Source organism: Lepisosteus platostomus, chromosome 5 (genome assembly GCF_059453375.1).
Source record: "Lepisosteus platostomus isolate fLepPlt1 chromosome 5, fLepPlt1.hap1, whole genome shotgun sequence".
NCBI classification, from domain to species: domain Eukaryota; kingdom Metazoa; phylum Chordata; class Actinopteri; order Semionotiformes; family Lepisosteidae; genus Lepisosteus; species Lepisosteus platostomus.
In genome coordinates, this window is record NC_142615.1 from 19701462 (window position 1) to 19713130 (window position 11669).

General features: G+C 43.6%; 1 non-coding gene across 1 annotated transcript; it reads right to left on the minus strand.

Moving 5' to 3' along the window:
- Positions 1-2769: 2769 nt before the first annotated feature.
- On the minus strand, positions 2770-2851 carry trnal-uag (transfer RNA leucine (anticodon UAG)). Its single transcript has one exon. It is a non-coding gene; the product is annotated as a tRNA-Leu (tRNA).
- Between the last annotated feature and the right edge of the window lie 8818 nt (positions 2852-11669).

Genomic DNA, 11669 nt, shown 5'->3' on the forward strand with positions numbered 1-11669 from the left:
AGGCATGTTTTGAGTCTCATAATGATCATCTTCTCGATCCAAAGAAACGTATAAATTTGATTCCTTCCGTAGTATTTTGGATTTTCTTACGAAGATCTCACGAAGTATTGCCGGGATCTATATTTAGCGTTCGGTAGCGATAACACTGCTGATATTGATTGAGTAGAAATCTATGATGTATTGACAACTTTATCTGAAGCGAGAAGTCCTAGAACGCTGCCTATGAAGTGTTAGGATTCATACAAAGATATACGTTTTGTTTTCAACCCAAAATGCTGCTATTGCATTACACACTATATGAACATTACCAGTTTTGGTAGCTTCTCTGCATGATTTTTCAAAACTGAAACTAATTACAAAATTACTTAAGATAAACCATTACAAACAATTATAAATCAGGGCTAATATTAATATCAACTGATGTTACTACAGAAAAAAAGATTTAACTGAAATATGAATAAGACTATGCAAGCCTAAAATGTAGAACAATTCAATTTATATAACTTTTTTTTTTGAGAAATGGGCTCACACACCGGAAGACACTAACATTTCTCTTCGTTAGAGTATGTGAATAACGGTTTAACCCAAAATGTTTGGAGTCCAGAGGGAGGACTTGCTCGCTGAATGATCTCTCAAGAAATCCCTGGTGAGATTCAACAGGTGTTTTCTTCAACAGCCACTAAAAGTCTGATGACCTTCTCTGGATTTCCTGAATATGACGTAAAATTAGTTCAAATTATTTGGTAGTTAACAGAACGAAATGCTTTGGAGGTACATTTAAAACAGCAGAGCAAGACTGTAGCACTTCGTGTGTGACTGAATTTAATTGTGTAAACCTGGCTCTCTATGAACACGAGCAAAGAGTTCTTACTCAACAGAAGATTGCGATGTGAGCACAATAATATAAGACATCTGGAGACGCCAGAGATTGAACTCAGGACTTCATACATGAAAAGCATGCACTCTACCACTGAGCTACATCCCCTATGGCACAGATGGTGGAACTGACTTAAAGATGTGCATATGTTTACTGACCACAATCCACCCTTCATGAATAATTGAAATGAATAATTTATTTTTATATCCAGTCACATGGGCGACGGTGGTTGATTCTTCAATGGGGGAGTGCGTTTTTCTACCTCCTTACTCGACTGTCTTTCAATTATGTTTTCTTTGAAACCTTTTTGCATCTTTTAAGTGCTTGCAATTAAATTACGCATAGAAAAACAGCAGTACAGTTGATGTTCATGGACTGATGCACACAACTCCAGTGATAAAGCCATTTTGTAAATATTGTAGAAGAATGTTAAAGGGCGAAACAACGCTCCAACCACGTGAATGGTAACAAGAAGGATCGTGTTCTTATTTAATATGTGCTTTTGAATTGCCTTGTCAATACACACAGGCTTTAGAGATGGACAAATAATTGAGTGAATCAAATTAGTTTTTGTTGGTCGTCTGTGTCTTCATAACTTTGTAGGTGAGAGAGAGGATTGCGAAAATGTGCAGGTGCTTCTCAGAAGTGCGTTGGTGGTATAGGTTCCTTCAAATAACTGAGCCAGTGCATCCCAAATCTTTTCAAGATGATCTGTGATCTGGTAACACATCTCCTGAAACTAACATTCGAGGTAGGAAGTGTGCTCTTATACACCAAAACACTCACAAAGGAAGAAGCAGATCTCTGTACACAAGACGGTAGTGCGATATTAGAATTTCAGAGTTCTTGACGGATTCAGGCTCCTTCTCAGAGGTCCTTGCTCGCCAAATAACTTTGCATCTGAGGAAGAGCACCACGGAAAAAACCCAACTCAACAAGAGAGCGCGTTGGTTGCTCTTGCTCTTAATGCAAGGAGCTGTTTTTTTTTCCTCGCAATAATAATTATTAACCAGAAACAGCAGCACAGGTAGGTCGCATTTGTGATTATGTCATTTCTCTGCTTCAGCAAGGTCAATAAAAGACTCTGAAAGTAGTAAAGCAAAACTGAACTCAAAATCATATTAGGAATTCTGAGCGATATCTCCATACAGGCAATCCAATAAGAACGTTGAAATATTTGAATATCATCTCTCTATAGATTGCGCTGCTTTTTACCCAGAGTAAAACTATTGGATTGAAGGAATGCTAACTGCTGGGTTAAAATGTATAGTTGTTATTTGGAGAAATCTGTAAACTCATGATCGACAGTGCTGATTATTTTCCGGAGACGGAGCACTGATGACCTATCCGAGCTAATTGATAAAGCTCACCCAGTGGATACTCTAGCAGAACGTCAAAGAACATTCACCTTTGTATCCAAAGAAACCACAGGAACAACATCAGGAAGCACAATCAATTCCCCTTTTAAATCTTTCCTGTAAGGTATGCTATGTGAATTCATGAAGTTAATCCTCTGATCTCTTTTGATCACGAACAAAGTACTTCTGATGGAGCGCTATGTTCAAAGATTTAATAAGCTTTACCCCTGCCAACGATTCGGCGTGAAGAATTAAAAGTTTCACAGACAAAAGCAGCTCACCACCACAGCCAATATTGAATGTACTGTACTTGCCGGTACACTATCATGTGCACTGCCTCAAAAGTGATCTTGGCAGATGTTGTTCCCTACATAAAGCTGAACGTGCCAAAGAGAATTTCTGTTGAGAAAACAAAATATTTTTTCTGCCTTGATGTTAAGCCTGTCTTTTAGAAAGTTTATCTCTTAACACCTCCTGCAGCCTAACAAAAAGCACTTTTACTGATTGTATTGCAGGTCTTAAAACATTAACATTTGGCAGCGGTGGGATTCGAACCCACGCCCCCAGAGAGACTGGAGCCTAAATCCAGTGCCTTAGACCACTCGGCCACACTACCTTCCTCCATGTCCATCTTCCTCATATTGCTGGCTTGGACATGTGGAAGTGACTGCACCTTCATCTTCCGAGATGCTTTCAATAGCACAAACGCTACTTTCACCAGCACAAACATAGCAATAACGAAGGAGGTGGGTTTCATCCTTTGTGCTGTTTGTAGGGGCGCAACTCTACGTCGATCTACTGACTTGAGCAAAAATCAAAATCCTCTCCTACTACTATTGCTTTTTTCATAGTTTCTTCAAATCCTTCATTTGAACGTCGATTTTGAAGGATATTGATGATAATACCACATAAATTGTGGTTTTCTTGTGATCGCCAATTTTATTCAAATATCAGCCTTTTTTACGGTTCCTTGCGTGTTTCACAAGGTATAATAGCCCCCCTCGCATCCTCAGCTAACATATTTTAAAATTACAATAGCTTATACAGCATGCATGTTTACATGTATATTAAAATTAAAGTAAATATACAAGAATACATACAGTACTAACCCAATAATTCTTGTCAGGTTCTCCAACAAATCTGCGTTGTTATTTTAACATGTTTCAGCTGAGGGTGCAAAAGGAGTATAAATGAATTTTCCCGCCAGCCATTCAAAGACCAAATTCCATGAGTGAACATTATTTTCTCAGAAGTTGCCGGCATTGGACTTTGCCGGTGGTATTGAATTATGTCCAAACTGTTGTAGTAGTTCCTTCTTGAAATTCGACACGTGCAAAGCACTCGTAATATCATAGGTGTTAAAGTTCGCTGAGTCTATTCGAGTCATGGTGTGTATCCCTGCCTATCATTGGGAGACAGGTAGCTTTTTTACACTCAGATTCCAATCTTCAATGCTTTGTGTGAGAGCTTACATAACTTTCATTTTCTCACATTTTCTGACGACTGTTCCAAAGGGGCACCCTGTCAATTCCGAATACTTTTCAAAAATCTGCCTGCATGTTTGATTATTGTCATTTCATTTAAAAAAAGTTCAATATTGATCATAACTAAAGAAAATAATGATCATGAACAAAAAAGGGATAAAGATGCGAGTCGATCTTGAATCACAGCTGGGTGACACGGGCTTCTGTTCTGATATGGTTGTATGAGAAAAAGGAGGAATCGCCAATCTCCTATAGAACATGAGTTGAATCAGGAGTGAGACATTTCGTATACTCGTGCATATGTCAACGCCTGACCTACATCGTAAAACTAACATTAAGTTGTCAGAGACATTCATTTATATACAAACAAGAGACAGACCAAGTAATAATTCTACATTAGTTCAGGTGGGTAAACCTGAACTAACTAACTAATAAACCTATTAATAATTCTACATTAACGTGTCCTACACTGATCAGACTAATTGACATGGTCTGATTCAGAGCCTGTGCAGTTCGTGCTAATTACAACAACGACAGTTCTGAACCCTCATCACCGAACTGAGCACAAGTTCAGCTGTTCTCCAGTTTTGTTACGCATGGTTTTTCATTGCAATTGAGTTCAGAGCTGGAGCTGATCTCCAGACAGTACAGTGTTTTGGGTAAGTTGTCGACGCAGGAGGCTGCAGACAACTTACCCAAAGTGTTTTCTATAGCTTTCAGGTGCAGTTCATTTATATAAAAGAGGTATAAATTCAACAAGCCAGATGGCAGTCGAACCTATAATTTTCTGACACGAGGCCTAACGCGTTATTCATTACGCCACTGACCCTGCTATTATAGTGTTAAAAAAACGCGTTTTCTACGTCTGTTTAAAAATCACTAAAAAAGACAAAGGGCTTGTGTGTTGCGCTAAAATTCCGCTTCATTTCGAATGCAAATAAAAACCGTTTTGTTCCGTGAAATAATACATTTGTCACATCCTTCATACTATACTTCTCTCTTGTATTAGTAAAGCATTTTGATTTAAACTGAACAATATATTGTAACGCAACAAGGGCTCAGGCGGGCGCCATCGCCGCATTAGGTCAGCCCCCCACCGTCGGGGGCTCGAACCCGGGACTCCCATGTCTCTCTGCAGCGACCCAGCCCGGTGAGCTTAAGAGAGATCTCCCCACAACCCACGGGCTGTGGTCCTGCTATCACAGGGAAGGGCAGTGACGTCACCTGCTCTGGTACACCGGCTCTTACACAGTGCCTGTCGGCCGTAAGCGTTACACTATGAAAGGTTTCATCTATACACTTACACATAATAAGTATACGAATAAATACTCGGAAGAAGCCGCAGCTCAGGTATTAGAGAGATTTAAAATCGGATCGGAGGATTTAGAGTCCAGACTGCAAACCAACAGCTGACACAGGTCTTTTATAGAACCGTTTTGAAATCCTCTACTTTGTCCACGTGACGTCATTGTCCTGCTCGCAGCCGAGCCCGACACACGTCTGGTTTCTGTCGCTGGGCGCACACCCTGCGGTCCATGCGGGTCCTGATACCCCAGTACAATGACGGGGACGCTAAACTGTAAACAGGTGCCGTCCTTTGGCTGAGACGTAAAACCAAGGTCCTGACTCTCTGTGATCATTCAGGAGAATGGTGGTGGTGGCGGGGAGTCCCCATTACCTGTAAAGCGCATTGAGTGGAGTATCCAGAACAGCGCTATATAAGTGTAAGCAATAATGATTATTATTATTATGTAAAATGCAATAAAAAATAAAACAAAATATCAAACTTTGATTCAAAATAGATTAATATAAAACTGATAAAGTTAATGCTTTTTTCAGGGCTATATCTACTTTTTTCTAAAAAAAGCGAAGTCTGTCGCGACTGAAAGTTAGAGACGGTATACCAGCGGGTGCCTTCATATCGTGAGCGTCAGTCTCGCCCGTAGCTGCGAGAAGGTTAAAAGCGCACAAGTGATTTGTCTTTCGTCAAAGTAACTGCCGGAGCAGTAAGATGCAGAGCACAATCCAGCAGCTGTAGACGATGTTCGGGGAAGAGCTAATACCGGGGTAAAGTTAGCTTGAAGTTCGAAAACGATTTTGGCACGCCTGTAGCGCTTTCACGAAATCTCTTAGAGTTACAAAAACACTTGCTTTGTGTATAAAATACATTGTGGATGATTTCTCAGCCTTTACTTTTTCGTTTTTATGACATTTTTTTGACCAAGCACGAATATGCTTTTGTCCATATCTCCGCAATGGAAGCACAGAACGCCTTCAAACCAAAAGCATTTTAAAGACCACGACTTGTGGATATTTCCACAGCCTTTACATCAATCTATCGGTGAGCTAATTATCTTTTTTTAAACCTCCGGTTTTTCATCGATGCGTAATTACGCACGAACTGGAACCCGGGGGACCGCTGTGTGCACACGTTCACAAAGCGAGAAATACTGTTCAATACGGCTTCATGCGAAAAACCCGTATATGACCATAGGAAGCAGAACAGCGCGGTCTCCAATTACCCAGACTGTAAGCACGGGAATAAAGCTTTGTTTGATTTCTGAAACCCTTCCTTTACGTCCTGTTTTCATTCAGGTAAGGGTCAACTATATTGAAAATACTACTGACAGCAGGAAGATTAAAATATTCTTTACTCAGCAGCTTATTAAAAACAGCTCCCATGATGTTCAAACCGATTTTTTACACAGAACACTGACACAGCTTTGTGTTCTGAATCTCTTTTTCTCTTGCTTTTATTTAATGTGGCACAATGCACTGGGATAGGGGTATTCTGTTCACAAACCAATAGCATTTAAACCACAGCACCCACAATGCTGCAGGTAAGTGTTTTGCACACTAAGCAGGTCATCTGACTATTCCCAGCTTTGTTTTGGGTTATGGAACCTTTATTTTTTTATGATTTTCTGAAGATAACACTACAGGTGGGATGGGTGGGTCGTTTTCATGGCTCAATAGCATTTCAAATACAGCACCCACTCTGCTGAAACCAAGTGTTTAACACACCAGACAGGCCCCCGAACCTCGTACAACCTTGCTGTGGCTGTGGCCCCTTTCTTTAATTTTTTATGATTTTTTGAAGATAACACTACAGGTAATACACTGGGACGGGTGGGTCGTCTTCATGGCTCAATAGCATTTCAAATACAGCACTCACACTGCTGAAACCAAGTGTTTTACACACCAGACAGGCCCCCTAACTTTATATAACCTTGCTGTGGCTGTGGCCCCTTTCTTTAATTTTTTATGATTTTTTGAAGATAACACTACAGGTAATACACTGGGACAGGTGGGTCATCTTCATGGCTCAATAGCATTTCAAATACAGCACCCACACTGCTGAAACCAAGTGTTTTACACACCAGACAGCCCCCAGAACCTTATACAACCTTTCTGTGGTTGTGGCCCCTTTCTTTATTTTTTTAATAAGAATTTTAGTTTTTCAATATGGCACCATTAGACAGGCGGTACATGGGGATTGGGGGGTGCTATTCATGAGTCAATAGCTCTTCAAGCACAACAGCCACAGTGCTGCAACCAGGTGTTTTACACCAGACATTTCCCCTAACCTTATACAACCTCGCTTTGAGTTGTGGAACATTTATTTATTTTTTAATTGTTTTTTTGACTATAATCAAGTGTTGTGCTCACTAGGCAGGCCTCCTGACCTTACACAGACATGATTTGTTGTGTGCAACTTTAATTATCTTTTTAGGATTTTTTGAACATGGCAACTTCCACCGAGACGGGTGGGGGGTGTGGGGGTGCTCTTCAATAGCTTTTTCATCTATACACACAAACGGATGTAACCAAGACACTCAGAACCTGTCACGCAGGGGCTGACTGCTGAGGATAGGGATCCAATGCGGTGCCCTTGGTAGGGTTGGCGCGAGACGCAGGCGTAGTCGGAGTAAACAGGCAGGGGCCCGAGTCAGGGAAGGCGTAGTACAGGCATAGGCACAGAATCGACAGGCGAAGGCGTAGTCGAGGGACTGGCAGGGGTCAGGGTCCGGGAAGGCGTAGAAGTTGCGTCGGTAGGCAGAGGCGTAAACGAAGAGACAGGCTGGGGTCAGGATCCGAGAAAGCGTAAAACAGGCGAAGGTACAAAATCGAGTGGCTAAAGCAGTTGTCGGAAAAGCGGGGTCGAGGTCCAGGGGAGAAGTCATAGTAAGGCAAAGGCGTAGTTAGTACGTAAGCTCCAGGAGAGAATCTCAATCGTGAGCAATGACCGGGGGACAGATGAGGGTTTAAGTAGAGGACTGATTGACATGTGCACGTTTGGTATGGGGAGAGCTCGAGGGAATGCGGGAGCGCTTGCCTGCGTGAGGGAGATTCATGACAGAACCAACAGAATCAACCTGAACTCATAGAAAAACAAGAATGCCCCCGAGACACCTGAATCCCCCTCCTGGACCACTCTGGTATCAACACCCCCAAACCCATCCATACCTGCTTACAAGATTCAGAATCGGTGCAACCCTCCAACCTGGACCAAGAGCAGGATGGGACAAGAACCTGCACCACACTACGTACACAGGTTTGTATTTTTGGCTGAAGATGAAAATGTCTAACATAGATTGTTTTGGTTCTAGCAAACAATAAAAATAGTTGTTAAAATCCAAACACACATAATGAGATCACTCTCTGTCAGTATGTGTAACATTCTGGGTCTGGGCTCCTCTGTATTTGGGCTAAAGAGAGTTCAACAACATTTATTAAATGCACTGACATCATAATCTGACAAGATCCATTGTTTAGGGGAGACTTGACCACCCACTGTCCCCCTGGTATCGTGAAGCTCATTGTCCTTTAGCTTTCCAAAACCAGAATCACTTGGGACTCCGGGGGGATCGGTGTATGCAAACTATGAATTCCTTATGCAAGAAATTGTATATGGTCAATATAGCGATCATATCTTATCAGCAGATGGTAATCTCCAAGGAACAAGTAATAGGTTTATTCCACGCTGAAAAATGATCAAATGATTGATGAACCCAAGTGATTTGAAAGAAATGTTAAACAACTCAAAGCGAGGTTGTATAAGGTTAGGGGAGCTGTCTGGTGTGTAAAACACCTGGTTGCAGCACTGTGGCTGTTGTGCTTGAAGAGCTATTGACTCGTGAAGAGCACGATGTACTATCCCCATGTACCGCCTGTCTAATGGTGCCATATTGAAAAACTCATAAAAAAATAAAGAAAGGGGCCACAACCACAGCAAGGTTGTATAAGGTTAGGGGGCTGTCTGGTGTGTAAAACACCTGGTTTCAGCAGTGTGGCTGTTGTATTTGAAATACTATTGAGCCATGAAGACGACCCACCCGTCCCAGTGTATTACCTGTAGTGTTATCTTCAGAAAATCATAAAAAATTAAAGAAAGGGGCCACAGCCACAGCAAGGTTATATAAAGTTAGGGGGCCTGTCTGGTGTGTAAAACACTTGGTTTCAGCAGAGTGGGTGCTGTATTTGAAATGCTATTGAGCCATGAAGACGACCCACCCGTCCCAGTGTATTACCTGTAGTGTTATCTTCAGAAAATCATAAAAAAATAATGGTTCCATAACCCAAAACAAAGCTGGGAATAGTCAGATGACCTGCTTAGTGTGCAAAACACTTACCTGCAGCATTGTGGGTGCTGTGGTTTAAATGCTATTGGTTTGTGAACAGAATACCCCTATCCCAGTGCATTGTGCCACATTAAATAAAAGCAAGAGAAAAAGAGATTCAGAACACAAAGCTGTGTCAGTGTTCTGTGTAAAAAATCGGTTTGAACATCATGGGAGCTGTTTTTAATAAGCTGCTGAGTAAAGAATATTTTAATCTTCCTGCTGTCAGTAGTATTGTGAATATAGTTGACCCTTACCTGAATGAAAACAGGACGTAAAGGAAGGGTTTCAGAAATCAAACAAAGCTTTATTCCCGTGCTTACAGTCTGGGTAATTGGAGACCGCGCTGTTCTGCTTCCTATGGTCATATACGGGTTTTTCGCATGAAGCCGTATTGAACAGTATTTCTCGCTTTGTGAACGTGTGCACACAGCGGTCCCCCGGGTTCCAGTTCGTGCGTAATTACGCATCGATGAAAAACCGGAGGTTTAAAAAAAGATAATTAGCTCACCGATAGATTGATGTAAAGGCTGTGGAAATATCCACAAGTCGTGGTCTTTAAAATGCTTTTGGTTTGAAGGCGTTCTGTGCTTCCATTGCGGAGATATGGACAAAAGCATATTCGTGCTTGGTCAAAAAAATGTCATAAAAACGAAAAAGTAAAGGCTGAGAAAGGATCCACAATGTATTTTATACACAAAGCAAGTGTTTTTGTAACTCTAAGAGATTTCGTGAAAGCGCTACAGGCGTGCCAAAATCGTTTTCGAACTTCAAGCTAACTTTACCCCGGTGTCCCGCCTCAGACTGGAAGCAGGTTCTAATTAGACACTGAGAACAATCCGGGTCTCTGTATGTAATTGATTGTGTTGATTGAGCAGTAGTGTGACCATGTGTGTGGTAGCATTGTCCTGCCAGTATAAAAACCTAGTCACCGCGTTCACATTTTATGCTCTCTTGCTTCAACAGAGTTTGGTGGTTTATTTGTTTTACTTCTGTAGCAGTTAAGCGGGACGTTAATTTGGCGATGCGCTCATTTCTCTTTATGCTGTGCCTGTGTGCAGGGGCTGGGCTCCCCAGACTGATCTCCGCCGGGCTGGCTGGCTGGGACTCTCGGGAATTAGCGCTCCAGGCCGACCTCCCGGCTCTCGAAGACGCAGCCCAGTCGGAGGACTTGAGCCTGGCAGATGCGCCCTCCGAAGATCTGTCTGCAAGCGAGAACGACTCCCAGTCCTTGGCTCCCGACTTCCGCCGCCTTCCCGTGTCCAGAGACGCATACTCGCCCTACTTCGACAAGGAGAAGATGAAGCCCGAAGCCGGCAGCCGGCAGCCGGCCCTTACCCGCCTACATCAAGAGCGTCCTGTTTCCTCCCCAGCGAGGGCGGCAGCCGGCTCGCCCGGCCATCGGGGGCACCCGAGGAGTGGCTGTGTGGTGCGACTCCAGCAGGATGTACGTGAGGGTCAGTCGGCTCCTGTTCGGCTTCAGCTGTCGGCCATCGGAGGTGACCTTGGGCAACTGCAGCATCAGCCGAACCACACGCAGTTACTTCTACTTCATCTACGGGCTTCACGAGTGCGGCACCGAGCGATCGGTAAGCGGGTCTTCATCTACAAGCAGTGTATCGATGTGAGCTGTAGGGCCAGTGTCGGGGTTGCCTTTCCTGGGAATATCCCTTCCTCTGTGACCCTGCAGGTTGTCCAGGGCCGCCTGGTGTACTCCAATACTCTCCGCTATGACCCGCCCTCCTCCAGTGCACCTGTGCATCGCTTCATTCCCTTCTCTGTGCCAGTCAAGTGCTCCTACAACAGGTAGGCAGGGCTCTGCTGCTGCTGAGAAGCCGCTAGGAAAGTGTCCAGATGCCCCTCATCCCCTCTGTCCTGCAGGTTCCACTACTCCTACAAGGTTGGCTATGTCCCCAAGTGGGCCAGGAGAAGGACCTTCTTCAAGGACCTGAAGAACAAACACAGCTTTGTGCTGCTCACCACCAACTGTAAGCTCCTTGAGCGAGTGGCTCCTCCTGCCTGCAGGGGGTGCTGTGTGCAGGTGTAATGCTGCCTCTCTCTCTTTCCAGCTCACTGGGTCCGGCTCTCTCCTAAGGATGAGTACTTCCTGGGTCAGCCCATGTACTTCCAGGCCACTGCCTACTTTGCCACAGCGAAGCAGAGGCTGTACATCCACTCGTGTTATGTAATGGAGAAACCGGACCAGCACTCCCAGCCCCGTTTCCCCGTGATCGACAACTTGGGGTACGGCCCCTTCTGGGAGGAGAGGTGGACAGGAGCCCTGAGAGCCTGCAGGGGTTCATCCTTGTCCTTGTCCCCAGGTGCATGG